The 19,387-nt window shown below is 43.3% G+C and overlaps 1 long non-coding RNA gene across 1 annotated transcript; it reads right to left on the bottom strand.

The window, feature by feature from the left end:
• Positions 1–9,868: 9,868 nt before the first annotated feature.
• LOC126987856 (uncharacterized) lies at positions 9,869–14,918 on the bottom strand. Its single transcript, XR_007741245.1, has 3 exons — positions 13,428–14,918; positions 11,059–11,874; positions 9,869–10,171 (listed from the first exon to the last, which is right to left on the bottom strand). It is a non-coding gene; the product is annotated as an uncharacterized LOC126987856 (long non-coding RNA).
• Between the last annotated feature and the right edge of the window lie 4,469 nt (positions 14,919–19,387).

Here is a 19,387-nt window from a genome sequence, read left to right as displayed (position 1 = left end):
AATTTTTCTTTGAAAAGCAGCAACTTTATCTTGGGTACTTAAAACATTTACAATGTAAATGTTTTAAGTACCAAAAAAATTATATGCATTCGCAGGATTGGGTATGCAGTTTTGTTAAAAAAAACTGCACTTCTACTTTATTATTATTTATCAATTTACTGAATTTTACTCTAAAGTATTTTTAATTTTAGAAATACCTCATTACCCCTCAGAAACGGCTTCATTACCCCCATGGGGGTAATTACCCCCAGTTTGAGAACCACTGCTTTAGGCACAGTACGACCCAATATTTTTCTCCTTTCTTTCCCATTTTTCATTTCTTAATTTTTTTTTTCTCTTCCCTTCTATTTACCGTCTTTCACAACATTTTTTCTACTCGTTTTCCTTCCTTCTCTTCATTCTTTCCATCCTTTCCTCTTTCCCTCTCCTTCCTTTCTTCTTTCCCTCTATCTTCTCCTTATTCTCAGTCATCATGCACATCTTCATAGCTCATAGTACTGGTTTTTCGCTTCTCCCTTCCTTCCTTCCATTCCTCCCTTCCTTCTCTCCCTCATTCCCTCTCATTCCTTTCTTCCATCACATCTTTACAGGCAACTGAATACCCATAACAGGCAGACACACAGGGTCATAACTATTAAACGTCTCGGGCTCCCATTACGACTATTTTCCGTGGCCACAGAGAAAACTTACCGGACTTACATGGGTGATTCTCCCGTTCAAGATGCAGAAGTCGTGTAAAACTATCACTGGCATTACGAGACACTCCATTGATACCCCAGGAACTTCTATGAGAGACTTTTCAAACAGGCGAATTGAGGCGCGGATATGTTAAAGAGTATGGGCATGTGATGGGTTTGAGTGTGATGTCTAATATTTAACTTGCTCATAGAAGGAAAAAGAGGCAGAACGTAAGGTGGAGTGAAGGGTTGACAGAGGCGTCGTTCATATCAAAGCAGGTTACCCTTTTACTTTCTACTCGTTATGGTTATAGAAAACGAGAAGACTTTATACAAAACTGAATCAGACGGTCTTCTGAACGGAAAGAAAGAATGAAGGAAGGAAGGGAGAAAGGAGGAAAGGAGAAGAAAGAGAGAAGGAAAAAAAAGAAAGAAATTAATGAATAAATGAAGGAAGGAAGGAAGGACTGAAGAAAAAAGAGAAAGAAAAAAGAAAGAAATGAATGAATGAAGGAAGGAAGGAAAGAAAGTAGGAAGGAAGGAAGGAAGGACTGAAGAAATGAAGAAAAAAGAGAAAGAAAGAAAAGAAAGAAATGAATGAATGAAGGAAGGAAGGAAAGAAAGTAGGAAGGAAGGAAGGAAGGGAGGCAGGAAACATCAGTCACCCCGAATCCCAGAGGGTGTGGTGCCAGGGTGGGCGTGGCGGGGACTGTGCCGAGGCGTGGGCGTGGCGTGGGTGGCGTGGTGAGCCTTGCCAAACCACCCCCATCTATCACGCTTTGGCCTTGACCGTGAATGACCTGAGCTGACCATTGCATTGTGGAGACTTGTGGATTAGAGAGTTTCTTTCTTTCTTTCTTGCCATCTCTATTCTTTTGTATCTGTCTATCTATCTATCTATCAATCTATCTATATTTCTTCTTTTATGTCTTAATTATCATCTCTCTCTCTCTCTCTCTCTCTCTCTCTCTCTCTCTCTCTCTCTCTCTCTCTCTCTCTCTCTCTCTATGTATTTCTCTATTTACCTTTTCTCTCCCTTAACCGGTCAGACTGTCACTCCCTTTCTCTCTCTCTCTCTCTCCCCCTCCAAATCTCTGTCTCTCCTTTTTCTGCCTGTCTCTCTCCTCCCCGTCTTCCTCCCCTTCCTGTCTTTTTTTCTCCTCCCTGTCTCTCCCTCGCGTTCCTTCTCCGCATCTTGGCTTGCGTAAGGAAGGTAATGTTTCTTGCGTGGAGGGAAAGTTTCTTGACTCGAACAGAGAAGCAAACATTTCTTGGCTCGTATAAAGGGAAGGTTTCTTACGGCGCTGTGACCTGAATCTTGTGTGTGTGTGTGTGTGTGTGTGTGTGTGTGTGTGTGTGTGTGTGTGTGTGTGTGTGTGATTGCCAGGCCAGACCAAATAAAGTACCTTTAAACGTGTTTGGACTTGTTTTGTGTTTTCCTAGCATGTGTTTCAGAGGAGGATAAAGAAAATAGGTGGAAAGGAGAGACAAAAGGGAGAAGAAAAAAGTAGAAAGAAGTAGGAATGAGGAGGAGGAGGAGGAGGAGGAAAGGGATTAGTTAAAAGTAATAAAAGCTAAGAGAATGCATAGATAAATCCCATATGCCTCACCTTCTCACCCCTCCCTATTCTCCCCTTCCTCTCCTCCCCCTTTCCCAGTAGGTACACGCCCCCCGCCGGCCCCCTGAGTCCCCCCCCCCTTCCCTTGGGTTCTCGTGGTTGCCACCTGATCCCCAGAAATTGGAAAAGTTTGCCCAGCCTGAAGGAGACTCAAATAGCTCTGATCAAACTGTTAGTGTGTGCGTGTACGTGTGTGTGTGTATGTGTGTGTGTGAAGGGTCAAACTACCTAGTCTAGTTTGAGACGTACCTTGCAACAGCCTGTGTGATTTGTCTTCCAATTTTAAGAGTTCATGAAATAGATCATTAGTAACATGCATGAATTTATTGCGATCCGATAGAATGTTACCCAATTTAGTAATATAATAATCTCTGAAGAGTAAAACTACGCCATAACCTTTATCTGGCGTTGTCACGATGAGGGAAGACTTATTGCCGAGGGTTTATAAAAGCAGTTCTCGTCCTTAGGAAGGTTGTGGACGGTCGAGTTCAGATTTCTTCCATAGAAGGACTCAACCGCAGTTTGTTTTAAGTTACTTTTGAAGTATTCAAAGTTTCCTTCATCTTTTTTTATGCAGTCTTATGTGGCTAATGTTTTAAAGTTTCTCAAAATCAAGGAAATGATTAACGAATTTAGGCCGCGCGTCAATGGCCTTCAGAATCACGCTTATTTAGATGGAATTAACACTTGCTCATGGTAAAGTTTATACACTTGTTCCAGATAATGTTTGAAGACTCACAAACCAGCTAAATTAAGACCTGCAACAGTCCATTACCTGGGTATTAAATGTGGTGTAGCACTTCAATGGTGGAAATACAAACCTTACCTTTCAAGACCTTCATCAGTCCATTACCTGGCTATTAAATGTGGTGCAGAGCTTCAAGATTCTCTATTCGTTTTTCTTTGCATTTTTTCCCCTTTCCAATCTCCCTTTCTCTCTTACTGGCTCCCATTCCCTTTCCATCCCCAACATTCCCTTACAAATACCACAAGATAAACACCCCACTATCTATCACAGAGGCAGAGAGAGGCATGGGAGTGTTACGTTGCCAGGCTACCAGTGAAGGCCAATTACATGCCAACCACAGTGGACAGGTTAATGCAGTGCAGTGCTGAGGTAAATTCTTCTCACTCAACCGTTGCTTTTGTTAGGTAACCAAATACTTCCTGATACTATTTAAACATACATAATTAAGGCAACAATTATGAGATACAGAGAAATGATGAACTGGAGGTAAAGACAGAACACACAGAGATAAGAGAGAGACAGAACTAGACATAATTAAGGCAAGAATTATGAGATACAGAGAAATGATGAACTGTGAGGTAAAGACAGAACACACAAAGAGAGACAGAACTAGACATAAGGCAAGAATTATGAGATAGAGAGAAATGATGAACTGTGAGGTAAAGACAGAACACAGAGATAAGAGAGAGACAGAACTAGACATAATTAAGGCAAGAATTATGAGATAGAGAGAAATGATGAACTGTGAGGTAAAGACAGAACACACAGAGATAAGAGAGACAGAACTACACATAAGGCAAGAATTATGAGATAGAGAGAAATGATGAACTGGAGGTAAAGACAGAACACACAGAGATAAGAGAGAAAGGATGAACTGTGAGGTAAAGAGAGAACACACAGAGATAAGAGAGAAAGAACTAGACATAATTAAGGCAAGAATTATGAGATACAGAGAAATGATGAACTGTAAGGTAAAGAGAGAACACACAGAGATAAGAGAGAAAGAACTAGACATAATTAAGGCAAGAATTATGAGATACAGAGAAATGATGAACTGTGAGGTAAAGACAGAACACACAGAGATAAGAGAGAGACAGAACTAGACATAATTAAGGCAAGAATTATGAGATAGAGAGAAATGATGAACTGGAGGTAAAGACAGAACACACAGAGATAAGAGAGAGACAGAACTAGACATAAGGCAAGAATTATGAGATAGAGAAATGTTGATCTGTGAGGTAAAGACAGAACACACAAAGAGAGACAGAACTAGACATAATTAAGGCAAGAATTATGAGATACAGAGAAATGATGATCTGTGAGGTAAAGACAGAACACACAGAGAGAGACAGAACTAGACATAAGGCAAGAATTATGAGATACAGAGAAATGATGATCTGTGAGGTAAAGACAGAACACACAGAGATAAGAGAGAGACAGAACTAGACATAATTAAGGCAAGAATTATGAGATACAGAGAAATGATGATCTGTGAGGTAAAGACAGAACACACAAAGAGAGACAGAACTAGACATAAGGCAAGAGTTATGAGATACAGAGAAATGATGAACTGTGAGGTAAAGACAGAACACACAAAGAGGGACAGAAATAGACATAAGGCAACAATTATGAGATACAGAGAAATGATGAACTGTGAGGTAAAGACAGAACACACAGAGAGAGACAGAACTAGACATAAGGCAAGAATTATGAGACAGAGAAATTATGAACTGTGAGGTAAAGACAGAACACACAGAGAGACAGAACTAGACATAAGGCAAGAATTATGAGACAGAGAAATGATGAACTGTGAGGTAAAGACAGAACACACAGAGAGACAGAACTAGACATAAGGCAAGAATTATGAGAGACAGAGAAATGATGAACTGTGAGGTAAAGACAGAACACACAAAGAGAGACAGAGCTAGACATAATTAAGGCAAGAATTATGAGATACAGAGAAATGATGAACTGTGAGGTAAAGACAGAACACACAAAGAGACAGAACTAGACATAATTAAGGCAACAATTATGAGATACAGAGAAATGATGAACTGTGAGGTAAAGACAGAACACACAAAGAGACAGAACTAGACATAATTAAGGCAAGAATTATGAGATACAGAGAAATGATGAACTGTGAGGTAAAGACAGAACACACAAAGAGACAGAACTAGACATAATTAAGGAAACAATTATGAGATACAGAGAAATGATGATCTGTGAGGTAAAGACAGAACACACAAAGAGAGACAGAACTAGACATAATTAAGGCAAGAATTATGAGATAGAGAGAAATGATGAACTGGAAGTAAAGACAGAACACACAGAGATAAGAGAGAAAGGATGAACTGTGAGGTAAAGAGAGAACACACAGAGATAAGAGAGAAAGAACTAGACATAATTAAGGCAAGAATTATGAGATACAGAGAAATGATGATCTGTGAGGTAAAGACAGAACACACAGAGATAAGAGAGAAAGGATGAACTGTGAGGTAAAGACAGAACACACAGAGATAAGAGAGAAAGGATGAACTGTGAGGTAAAGACAGAACACACAGAGATAAGAGAGAAAGGATGAACTGTGAGGTAAAGACAGAACACACAGAGATAAGAGAGAAAGAACTAGACATAATTAAGGCAAGAATTATGAGATAGAGAAATGATGAACTGTGAGGTAAAGACAGAACACACAAAGAGAGACAGAACTAGACATAAGGCAAGAGTTATGAGATACAGAGAAATGATGAACTGTGAGGTAAAGACAGAACACACAGAGATAAGAGAGAGACAGAACTAGACATAATTAAGGCAAGAATTATGAGATACAGAGAAATGATGAACTGTGAGGTAAAGACAGAACACACAGAGATAAGAGAGACAGAACTAGACATAATTAAGGCAAGAACTATGAGATAGAGAGAAATGATGAACTGTGAGGTAAAGACAGAACACACAAAGAGAGACAGAACTAGACATAATTAAGGCAAGAATTATGAGATAGAGAGAAATGATGAACTGTGAGGTAAAGACAGAACACACAGAGATAAGAGAGACAGAACTAGACATAATTAAGGCAAGAATTATGAGATACAGAGAAATGATGAACTGTGAGGTAAAGACAGAACACACAGAGATAAGAGAGAGACAGAACTAGACATAATTAAGGCAAGAATTATGAGATACAGAGAAATGATGAACTGTGAGGTAAAGACAGAACACACAGAGATAAGAGAGAAAGAACTAGACATAATTAAGGCAAGAATTATGAGATAGAGAGAAATGATGAACTGTGAGGTAAAGACAGAACACACAAAGAGACAGAACTAGACATAAGGCAAGAGTTATGAGATAGAGAGAAATGATGAACTGTGAGGTAAAGACAGAACACACAAAGAGAGACAGAACTAGACATAATTAAGGCAAGAGTTATGAGATACAGAGAAATGATGAACTGTGAGGTAAAGACAGAACACACAAAGAGACAGAACTAGACATAAGGCAAGAGTTATGAGATAGAGAAATGATGAACTGTGAGGTAAAGACAGAACACACAAAGAGAGACAGAACTAGACATAAGGCAAGAGTTATGAGATACAGAGAAATGATGAACTGTGAGGTAAAGACAGAACACACAAAGAGAGACAGAACTAGACATAATTAAGGCAACAATTATGAGATACAGAGAAATGATGAACTGGAGGTAAAGACAGAACACACAGAGATAAGAGAGACAGAACTAGACATAATTAAGGCAACAATTATGAGATACAGAGAAATGATGAACTGTGAGGTAAAGACAGAACACACAAAGAGAGACAGAACTAGACATAAGGCAAGAATTATGAGATACAGAGAAATGATGAACTGTGAGGTAAAGACAGAACACACAGAGATAAGAGAGACAGAACTAGACATAAGGCAAGAATTATGAGATAGAGAGAAATGATGAACTGTGAGGTAAAGACAGAACTAGACATAATTAAGGCAAGAATTATGAGATAGAGAGAAATGATGAACTGGAGGTAAAGACAGAACACACAGAGATAAGAGAGACAGAACTAGACATAATTAAGGCAAGAATTATGAGATACAGAGAAATGATGATCTGTGAGGTAAAGACAGAACACACAGAGAGAGACAGAACTAGACATAAGGCAAGAATTATGAGATACAGAGAAATGATGAACTGGAGGTAAAGACAGAACACACAGAGATAAGAGAGACAGAACTAGACATAAAGCAAGAGTTATGAGATACAGAGAAGTGATGAACTGGAGGTAAAGACAGAACACACAAAGAGAGACAGAACTAGACATAATTAAGGCAACAATTATGAGATACAGAGAAATGATGAACTGTGAGGTAAAGACAAAACACACAAAGAGACAGAAATAGACATAAGAGAAATGATGAACTGTGAGGTAAAGACAGAACACATAAGAGACAGAACTAGACATAATTAAGGCAAGAATTATGAGACACAGAGAAATGATGAACTGGAGGTAAAGACAAACACAAAGAGAGACAGAAATAGACATAAGGCAAGAATTATGAGATACAGAGAAATGATGAACTGTGAGGTAAAGACAGAACACACAAAGAGAGACAGAACTAGACATAATTAAGGCAACAATTATGAGATACAGAGAAATGATGAACTGTGAGGTAAAGACAAAACACACAAAGAGAGACAGAAATAGACATAAGGCAAGAATTATGAGATACAGAGAAATGATGAACTGTGAGGTAAAGACAGAACACACAAAGAGAGACAGAACTAGACATAATTAAGGCAACAATTATGAGATAGAGAGAAATGATGAACTGTGAGGGAAAGACAGAACACACAAAGAGAGACAGAACTACACATAAGACAAGAGTTATGAGATACAGAGAAATGATGAACTGTGAGGTAAAGACAGAACACACAAAGAGAGACAGAACTAGACTTAAGGCAAGAATTATGAGATAGAGAGAAATGATGAACTGTGAGGTAAAGACAGAACACACAGAGATGAGAGAGACAGAACTAGACATAAGGCAAGAGTTATGAGATACAGAGAAATGATGATCTGTGAGGTAAAGACAGAACACACAGAGATGAGAGAGACCGAAGTATTATAAAGAGGAGTGGGAGAGAGAATTTATATTAGAGTTGGCTGACGATTAGAAATGGATCTTGGTATGTAAGGAAAATTGTGTACAAGTGTGTGAGTGCCCTATAAGGAACAGCTGGCTGGGATGATTAAGAGAGAGCGATCGAGGATTAATTAAAAAGATGAGAGGGCAATCAAGATATATATATGAGGAAGAATGTATTAACTGTGAGGTAAGGACAGAACCCACAGAGATAACAGAGACAGAACTAGACATGGCTTTGCTGTGACGTACTCTCCCAGGAATATCCCCATATGCAAGGAAATAGCCCCAATAACGAAGATAAGTTTCCAGATTTTGCTCACATGTGGGTAGTTTTAAGCCACTCGGCGGCGGGTGAAAAATCCCAGCTTGGTGGCACCGGGCAGGGATTGAACTCACGTTGTCCCGAATGTGGCGCCATCATGCTATCCGCTCAGCCACCACCTCCCCCACTGCTCCGTCCATGGTATACGCGTTGCCCACACGGGTCAGCTAAACGCAGGTAGGACAAGGCTTCTTCACCATGGACGGGCTTGTCAACCTGGTGGAGAGAGAGGTAGGTTAGGGTAGCTTAGGGTAGGGTAAGGTAGGTTAGGTAAGGAGGAGAGGCTAGATTTGGCAGGGAGGGAGAGATATGGCAGGGACACAGGCATGGAGAGAGTGATTTGGCAGGGACATGTTAAGAGAGCAGGGGAGGACACAGTGCTGGGAGTTTTAGTAGAGGACCTGGAAACAGTGCTCAGAAGGGAAAGACTCCGATGATTTGGACATGTAAAGAGAGCAGGGGAGGACACAGTGCTGGGAGTTTTAGTAGAGGACCTGGAAACAGTGCTCAGAAGGGAAAGACTCCGATGATTTGGACATGTAAAGAGAGCAGGGGAGGATACAGTGCTGGGAGTTTTAGTAGAGGACCTGGAAACAGTGCTCAGAAGGGAAAGACTCCGATGATTTGGACATGTAAAGAGAGCAGGGGAGGACACAGTGCTGGGAGTTTTAGTAGAGGACCTGGAAACAGTGCTCAGAAGGGAAAGACTCCGATGATTTGGACATGTAAAGAGAGCAGGGGAGGATACAGTGCTGGGAGTGTTGGAGAGATTGGAGGTAGAAGGAAGGAGACCAGTTGGTAGACCTAGGAAAACATGGAGAAGGTGTATACAGGAAGACTTAGCAGTGATGGGATTGGATGAGCATTGGGCAGAAGACAGAGTAGAATGGAGGTAGAAGGAAGGAGACCAGTTAGTAGACCTAGGAAAACATGGAGAAAGTGTGTACAGGAAGACTTGGCACCGATGGGATTGGATGAGCATTGGGTAGAAGACAGAGTAGAATGGAGGTAGAAGGAAGGAGACCAGTTGGTAGATAAGGAAAACATGAAGAAGGTGTGTACAGGAAGACTTGGGATTGATAGGACTGTGTAAGCATTGGATGGAAGACAGAGCAGAATGGAGGTAGAAGGAAGGAGACCAGCTGGTAGACCTAGGAAAACGTGGAGGTGGTGTGTACAGGAAGACTTGGGATTGATAGGACTGTATAAGCATTGGGCGGAAGACAGAGTAGAATGAAGGAGAGCCATAAAGCGTCCAACCGCTCAGGAAGATTGAATTTAATGGACCTTAACCTAAATAATGATGATGATAATGACATTGTACTTACCAGGGATTGAGTGGTCATAGTAATAGAAGTAGTATCACTCATCAGCTGTCATGGAAGTACTATATAAGGGATTCAATAGTACACATAGTAGCAGTATAGAGGATTTAATAGTACACATAGCAGTATAGAGGATAGTAATAGTAATAGTAGTAGTAGTAGTCTCAGCGATCTCCTTGAGTCCGTCGTCAATGTAGATGCCGTTCACCACCTTAGTAACATTGATGTGGCCGAGGTCAACAACATCGGCCGAGCACATCTCACAGAACTCCTTGTCCGGGGCGAGCTTGACCCGGCCGCCAACCTTCAGCCAGCTCAATCTCCGCCGACGCTCCCTGGGAAAGGTCAGGTCAGGTTAGGTTAGGTTAGGTCGCGAGAGGTCATGGTGGGATCAAACGAGGGTGGGTTATGTTTTAGGAGGCAAGTAGAGAAATGGAAAAATCACTGGGCTATTTTTTTATATATATATATATATATTTTTTTTTTTTGTGTGTGTGTGTGTGTGTGTGTGTGTGTGTGTGTGTGTGTGTGTGTGTGTGTGTGTGTGTGTGTAGTGGAAGGCAGGGTACAGGGTTCCTCTTCTTACTAAAACCTTGATTAAAATAAAATAAATAAATATATATAAATCCTGGGACCTGTTTTATTCTTATGTTATGTAAATGGTATGTCAATTAGTGTTTCCTATCTGCTACTTTTATATGCAGATGACACAGTATATATATTAGCTGTAACACACAAGGATGCCACATGTAATAATCATACTATTGAGCCAATCTGCGAGTTTATTTTCTTCAACAATGACACCTAGTCTTTCCATATGGTCTAATTCCTTCTTAAGTTTATCCCTCAGAGCAACAGGTATTTCTCTAGGAGGGTGAGCCACAGGGACAACACTTGGATCAAACTGTAATTCAACTGTTGGAAAGTTGGAAAGTTTTGTTAAGTGGGTGCAACATCTGTGGTCATATGCCGGAGAGAGACAGAAGGGGAAAGAATTATAGGAGAAGGGAACAGACCCCAGGAGACGGGACACAACCCCCGATTAATACCTGGTACCCATTCACTGCTGGGTGGACAGGGGCGTAGGGTATTGGAAAAGCCGCCCAAATTTTTCCACTCTGCCCGGGAATTGAACCCGGGCTCTCTCAGCCAAGTAATTTACCTGTACCATCCAGCAGGCATCCCAGTCCCTCAAATACATCAAAGAATTCCTCCAACATACCATTTGAACCATGAATTGTAGGCAATGTCCAGCGCACACCTGTGGTCGATGCGTGTGTAGGCATTGGCACCCTTCAGCTGCATGGGCGGAACCTTAGACATCTGTAGGAGAGAGAGAAAGAGAGAGATTGACAAATAATATAGAGGGAGAGGAAGATAACAGTAAGATACAGGGATTTTAACACGATAATGAGGTTAACCCGGTAGCAGCGATGGGCCAAATTTGTGGCTTTACCGTGTAGCAGCGACAGGCCAAATTTGTGCCATGATATAAACCCCAAAAAATAGATGATACATAATCTGATCGCAAATACTTTGATATATAGGAAATGGTTTGTGTGAGGGGCGATTTTTTCTCATTTTTCTCGCTTGGAGGGACCATTAAGAAACATGATCCCCGCTGCTACTGGGTTAATATCTGCATTTTTATGAGCGTTTTTTTCAAGTTCATTGCGCAGAGGAAGGGTCAGACTACCACCAGGGTCATCAAACTACCCATGGAAATGCCCCAAACACCTATGAAAGCCTTGTCAATTATTTTTTTTCTACAACAAAGGAGACAGCTCAAGGGCACACACAAAAAAGGAAACTATATTAAAAAAAAAAAGCCCGCTACTCGCTGCTCCCAAATACCATGTGTCAATTTCTGTGCAGATGACAAAAACCTGGATCTTCAAGTCCCTCCCTGTCTTAGCCTGTGGGGGGAGTCTCAACGCCCTGCCCCTGCTGTGGGTGGTGTGGGGGTGTGTGGGGGTCTGGTGCAGGGCCCACAGCTCCACCGTCAGGCTCAGGGGGGAGTCTCCAGGTCCGACAGGTGCTGGGGTGGGGGGAAGGCACCATATCAGAACACTCCTTACCCTGAGAGCATGTCAAGATATGTAACATTGCAACATTCAGTAGATATGTGCCATTAAAACCTCTCTTGAACCCAGCTATTAAAACCTCTTGTAAACCCAGCCAGTAAAACCTCTCTTGAACCCAGCTATTAAAACCTCTCTTGAACCTAGCCATTAAAACCTCTCTTGAACCCAGCCATTAAAACCTCTCTTGAACCCAGCTATTAAAACCTCTTGTAAACCCAGCCAGTAAAACCTCTCTTGAACCCAGCTATTAAAACCTCTTGTAAACCCAGCCAGTAAAACCTCTCTTGAACCCAGCTATTAAAACCTCTCTTGAACCCAGCCATTAAAACCTCTTGTAAACCCAGCCAGTAAAACCTCTCTTGAACCCAGCTATTAAAACCTCTTGTAAACCCAGCCAGTAAAACCTCTCTTGAACCCAGCTATTAAAACCTCTTGTAAACCCAGCCAGTAAAACCTCTCTTGAACCCAGCCATTAAAACCTCTCTTGAACCCAGCTATTAAAACCTCTCTTGAACCCAGCTATTAAAACCTCTCTTGAACCCAGCTATTAAAACCTCTAGTGAACCCAGCGATTAAAACCTCTTGAACCCAGCTATTAAAACCTCTCTTGAACCCAGCTATTAAAACCTCTTGTAAACCCAGCCAGTAAAACCTCTCTTGAACCCAGCTATTAAAACCTCTTGTAAACCCAGCCAGTAAAACCTCTCTTGAACCCAGCTATTAAAACCTCTTGTAAACCCAGCCATTAAAACCTCTCTTGAACCCAGCCATTAAAACCTCTCTTGAACCCAGCTATCAAAACCTCTTGTAAACCCAGCCATTAAAACCTCTTGTGAACCCAGCCATTAAAACTTCTTGTAAACCCAGCCATTAAAACTTCTTGTAAACCCAGCCATTAAAACTTCTTGTAAACCCAGCCATTAAAACCTCTTGTAAACCCAGCCATTAAAACCTCTTGTAAACCCAGCTATTAAAACCTCTTGCAAACCCAGCTATTAAAACCTCTTGTCAACCCAGCTATTAAAACCTCTCTTGAACCCAGCTATTAAAACCTCTCTTGAACCCAGTTATTAAAACCTCTCTTGAACCCAGCTATTAAAACCTCTCTTGAACCCAGCCATTAAAACCTCTTGTAAACCCAGCCATTAAAACCTCTTGTAAACCCAGCCATTAAAACCTCTTGTAAACCCAGCCATTAAAACCTCTTGTAAACCCAGCCATTAAAACCTCTTGTAAACCCAGCCATTAAAACCTCTTGTAAACCCAGCCATTAAAACCTCTTGTCAACCCAGCCATTAAAACCTCTTTTGAACCCAGCCATTAAAACCTCTCTTGAACCCAGCTATTAAAACCTCTTGTAAACCCAGCTATTAAAACCTCTCTTGAACCCAGCTATTAAAACCTCTCTTGAGCCCAGCTATTAAAACCTCTTGTAAACCCAGCCATTAAAACCTCTCTTGAACCCAGCTATTAAAACCTCTTGTAAACCCAGCCATTAAAACCTTACCTTATCGCTTGTGTGAGTCCTCCCCTGCATAGGAACAGCCGCGTCATCCAGGGATAGACCAGGGAATCAACCACTCACATCCACGGTAGACCAGGCAATCGACCACTCCTCCTGGGGCCGGTAGACCAGGAAATCAACCACTCAGCGGATGACCAGTGTTGTGTAGCTCTCCAGTCTGAAATCGAGGGAGTTTGTAACCTAACCGATCATGGATATTAATTAGTGTTTTTACTCAAAGACAAACTGTGTGCGATGAACATTCAGCGAGTCGGAAATAATAACTGGATATTTACGACACAATAACAAAAATATGACATCACACCTGAACCATTGGACACCTGTGACATTATCCATGAAGGCAATTAGGGCACTCACTCACCAGGACGTCTCAGAATAAGTGCGCCGAGGATTATTATCGAGGCTAACATGGCGGTAGTCCGGGGCGTGGAACCTCATCAACGGTAGCGGTGTGTTCTGTGGTTGAAGCTCGGCCGTGGAGGTTTCTTGGAGACTCGAGTGGATATGGTAATGCCCGGGTGGAGCAGCAACGGCCGTAGAGGGTTGGGATGTACACTGTAGTCTTATGTATACTGTAGAGTCTTCCATGGCAAACATTGCCTGTTCTTTACTAACTAGAGAGAGAGAAAGACACAGAGAGAGAGACAGAGAGAGAGAGAGAGAGAGAGAGAGACAGAGACAGAGCAACACACACACACAGACGTACGCACAGTGCAGTGAGGGAGAATTAAGCAACACACACACACACAGACGTACACAGTGCTGGGAGGGAGGAAGGACAGGCAGCATGGCGGTACATTGTTTATTACGGAACGAAATTCGCGTTACAGCTGCAAGGTGCTCTCAACCACAATGCCTTACAAAACCAGCAGTAGTTACCTCCTCCTGCTGCAGCGACCTCCCCAAGACGGAGGGCCCCCAGACCCCGCCCAGCGAGGATGCGCCTCCCCGGCCACCTGGTCAAAGCCTGGTCAACCAGTCAGCCAGAGAGGTGCGCCCCCGCCGACAGGGCCCAGAAGCCTTCCGCATCGGGCGGGTCACCACAGCCTCCTCTTCTTGCTGCTCAGGAACACAACAGGCTAAAAGGCAACAGTTACACACACGGACATATAAAAAAAAGAAATCCTAACCGACATCTCAGAGGGAGACGCCCAAAGGCGGCAGACTCAAACGCAGAACGGAACACACCCGTTCTGTGAAAGAGCCAACCGTTGTACCCCTAACACCCTAGGCCCCACCAGCCTCCTCCTGTGAGGAAAACTGGTCCTCAGTTTGGGCAGCTCGGAAGGAGCTACCCTGACGGCAAAGCTGTAACACAGACTGGCCCGTGTACAACTCCGCCGCCTAAACTAACACCTTGCCAGACCTCCCTACGGGAGAATCTGACATCTATCTGCGCGTCTTTCAAGCGTTGCTCCGACTCCCTAACCGCCCGACCACCCGTCCGCCCGCCCGTTCCCACGTCCGCCCGCCCGTCCGCCCATCCGCCCCTCGCTTCCCCGCCCGCGCAAGCGTGCGAGCAGAGGTACGACGAGCGTCAGTGCGGCGGAACGTAGCGTACGGGTTCCGTGCGTTCGTACGTGTAGCCGTACGGCTCAGCGTAGACGCTGCTGCCTGCCTACCTGACCGAGGGTGGGGTGCCCGCCCGACAACCTGACCGCAAGGTGGCCTGCCTACCTATCTGATGGCCCGACTGACAGCCTAACCACCAGATAGCTTGCCTGTCACCTGCTAGCCTGACTGCCAGGTGGCACACCCGCCCGTCGGCCTGATGGACAGACGGCCACGCCCATGCCTTCCTGACACAGTGATTAGCTAAGTCCCCCGCCAACACCCCACACAAAAAAAAGACACTCACACAAAAAAAAACTCACACCCTACATAACCTGCACCGTGGTGCTACCCCAAACCTCAGCAGCTCCCGTTGCACACCGCCGTTGGTCACCCGGCAGCATCCACCCAGCACCTCGCCAGAGACAACAGCTAAAGAGCTAGGGAGGAAGGGGGTTATGGGGAAAAAAACATACATAGAAATGAAATCCTAGCAGTCACACAGCAACACACAGCAAAAGGTCAAACACACGGCAGGCCTGCCATCACACACACAAACACACACAGCACACACTAAACCAAATACCGTGGATATACCGTAGTGACGTGATGTGATGTCCTCGCTGCACGCGCCTCCGGACTGCCACACACACACACACACGCTAGCTAGTGTTTAAAAACACACGGGAAAAGGCATAGAAAAAAAGACATCCTAAATAAAATAACACACACAAGCACTTAGCGGGGGTTTGGGGAGGCAGACGGAGGAGGGCCAGTTGGCATGGGAAAGGGGAATCGCCCTGCCCAGGAGATGGATATAGTCTTGGCACCCCCCCCCTGGCGTGAAGGTTACCCAACACACCAGGCGGTAAGGCTCGACACAACCCAAATCCCAGGAGGCTCATCCCCCAACCCACTTCCAGCCCACCAACCATTCTACCCCACCCTCCCTTACCCACTAAGTACCCACAGACATACACCAAAAAAAAGACTCCACTCCCATCAGACTCCTTGGAAGAAGGCAGCCTGATCCACCTAATAAAAAAGCCAGGCTCAACCGTACGGAAGAGTCTGGCAAAACGTCGGCGGAGACAACGCGAAAGGCAACGCCTGGCCAAGCAGAGCCCGACCGCTCTGACCCCCGGAAGAGAGGCCAGAGTAGCTAGAGTCGGCTTCCTCCTACGGAGAAAACCGACAAAAAAAACTTCAGACATCTCGGAGGGAGACCGTCTGAAGGTGGAAGACTCAAACGCAGAACGGAATCACACCCGTTCTGTGAAAGAGCCAACCGTGGTAACACCTAACACCCTAACACCCTAACACCCTACACCAGCTAAACAAACACCCTACACCCTGACGTGATGCTCCCGCGCTGCGCCGATGCTCTCCACTTACGCGCCTCTGAAAGAACAAGACCGACTTAGACACAACCCAGGAGACTGACGGAGAATTAGACACACTATGAAAATTATACAAGAGCAACAGTATTTAATGATCTCGTTATTTGACCGACTATCATTTCATTACTATTATTGGTATTGTTATATTCATTACTATTATTGGTATTATTATATTCATTACTATTATTGGTATTATCATAATCATTATCATTGTTTACCTGGGCGCCAGAGGATACAGGCAAATGGTGACACACGGCCACCTCCATCAACGTGTCTCCAGGCGGGGCAACACACTGGAAGTACAGGAGACTCAGACATGGAGAGGCAGCGGCAGAGACATCCAGACATCTTGGCTCAGACACAGGTGGCTGCTCCATTAACCCGGCAGCAGCGACGGGCCAAGTTTGTGGCTTTACCGTGTAGCAGCGATGGGCCAAGTTTGTGCCATGATATTTAAACCCCCCAAACTAGATGATGCATAATCTGATCACAAATGCTTTGATATATATTATGAAATGGTTTGTGTGTCCAAACTCCTTATGCAAGAGTTAAGAACATAAGGAGTCTGCAAGAGGCTGGTTAGGCTATACAAGGCCATGGCTTTATCTAACCTCTTCTTGAATGTATCTATGGTATTGGCACCCACAACATGGCCCCAAACCTGTTCCACTCATCCACCACTCTGTTAGTAAACCAATTCTTGCCTATGTCTTTGTTGAATCTGAATTTGTCTAACTTAAAACCATTGCCACGCGTCCTACCTGGCTCTTTTACTATCAAAATCTTATTGACATCCCCTTTATTAAATCCCTTCATCCATTTATACACTTCGATCAAGTCTCCTCGCAACCTTCGCCTTTCTAGCGAGTGTAGATTTAACTGCTTCAGCCTGTCTTCATAAGGCAAGTTTCTCACCCCCTGAATCATCTTTGTCATCCTCCTCTGTACAGATTCTAACACCTTGATATCCATTCTATAGTAGGGGGACCAGAACTGAACCGCATAATCGAGATGAGGTCTAACTAGTGCTAAGTAAAGGTTGAGGATGACTTCAGCGCTCCTATTGCTTACGCTCCTTGAGATGAAACCAAGTACTCTGTTGGCCCAATTTTTGGCCTGAATGCATTGAGCCCTAGGACGGAGGTCAGCGCTCACTAGGACTCCTAAGTCTCTCTCAAGCCCAGACCTGCTTAGAGGAGTGCCATTTAAGGAGTAATTGTGTGAGGGGTTGTTCCTGCCTACACTCAGAATGCTACACCTCCCGACATTGAATTCCATCTGCCACTTCCCCGCCCAATCATATAGTCTGTCAAGCTCATCCTGGAAAATGGTAGCGTCCCTGTCTGATTGGATTACACTACTGATCTTGGTATCATCTGTGAACTTGCTGACATCACTACTAATTCCTGTGTCAAGTCATTGATGTAAATAATAAAAAGCAGAGGACCCAGCACCGACCCCTGAGGGACTCCACTCGTAACACTGCCCCATTCAGATTTTTTACCATTGATCTGCACTCTCTGCTTCCTACCACTGAGCCACGCCCTGATCCAGTTCAAAACTTTACCAGCTACGCCGTGAGCCTGTAATTTTAGTAATAGCCGGTGATGAGGGACTTTGTCGAACGCTTTACTGAAATCTAGATACAATATGTCATAGTTTTCATCTCGGTCAACCGCCTCTATTACTTTAGTGTAGAAGGACAACAGGTAAGGCAAGACCTATCCTTTGTGAACCTATGCTGTGAATCATGAATTAAATTATGCTTTTCTAGATGGTCCAGAATGCTCCCGGCTATAATTTGTGGCTTTACCATGTAGCAGTGACGGGCCAAATTTGTGGCTTTACTGTGAAGCAGCGATGGGCCAAATTTGTGGCTTTACTGTGAAGCAGCGATGGGCCAAATTTGTGGCTTTACTGTGTAGCAGCGACGGACCAAATTTGTGCCATGATTTAAACTCCCCAAAATAGATGATATATAAACTGATCACAAATGCTTTGATTATATTATGAAATGGTTTGTGTGAGGGTGATTTTTTTAATTTTTCTCGCTTGGAGGGACCATTAAGAAACATGATCCCTGCTGCTACCACCGGGTTAAGGTCAACAAAATTGTAATGCCAAAATTTAATTAAGTACGGGAAAGATAGAAATTAGGGAGGATAAGTAGTTTTAAGTATTTTTAAGAATGTATAAATTCCATCTCTGTCTCTTCCATACTTAATTGAATTTTTCTTAAATGAAAATGGTCAAATCATCACTGATCTCCTCTATTATGCATATATAATCATTTTTGCAATTCCTAACATTATATACTCATTTAAATAATTTTTCACACATATATATAAATACTACTCTTACATATACCCAATACTGTCCAACCCCTTATGCAAGAGTTAACCAGCATCTTCATTCTTTCATTCCTATACTGTCCAACCCCTTATGCAAGAGTTAACCAGCATCTTCATTCTTTCATCCCTGTGCTGTCCAAACCCATTATGCAAGAGTTAACCAGCATCTCCACTCTTTCATCCCTATACTGTCCAACCCCTTATGCAAGAGTTAACCAGCATCTTCATTCTTTCATCCCTGTGCTGTCCAAACCCATTATGCAAGAGTTAACCAGCATCTCCACTCTTTCATCCCTATACTGTCCAACCCCTTATGCAAGAGTTAACCAGCATCTTCATTCTTTCATCCCTGTGCTGTCCAAACCCATTATGCAAGAGTTAACCAGCATCTCCACTCTTTCATCCCTATACTGTCCAAACCCCTTATGCAAGAGTTAACCAGCATCTTCATTCTTTCATCCCTGTGCTGTCCAAACCCATTATGCAAGAGTCAACCAGCATCTCCACTCTTTGTTCCCTATACTGTCCAAACCCATTATGCAAGAGTTAACCAGCATCTCCACTCTTTCATCCCTATACTGTCCAAACCCCTTATGCAAGAGTTAACCAGCATCTTCATTCTTTCATCCCTGTGCTGTCC

The sequence above is a fragment of the Eriocheir sinensis genome, chromosome 67, assembly GCF_024679095.1.
Source record: "Eriocheir sinensis breed Jianghai 21 chromosome 67, ASM2467909v1, whole genome shotgun sequence".
In the NCBI taxonomy this organism is placed as follows: Eukaryota; Metazoa; Arthropoda; class Malacostraca; order Decapoda; family Varunidae; genus Eriocheir; species Eriocheir sinensis.
This window is presented reverse-complemented; position numbering and strand designations above follow the sequence as displayed.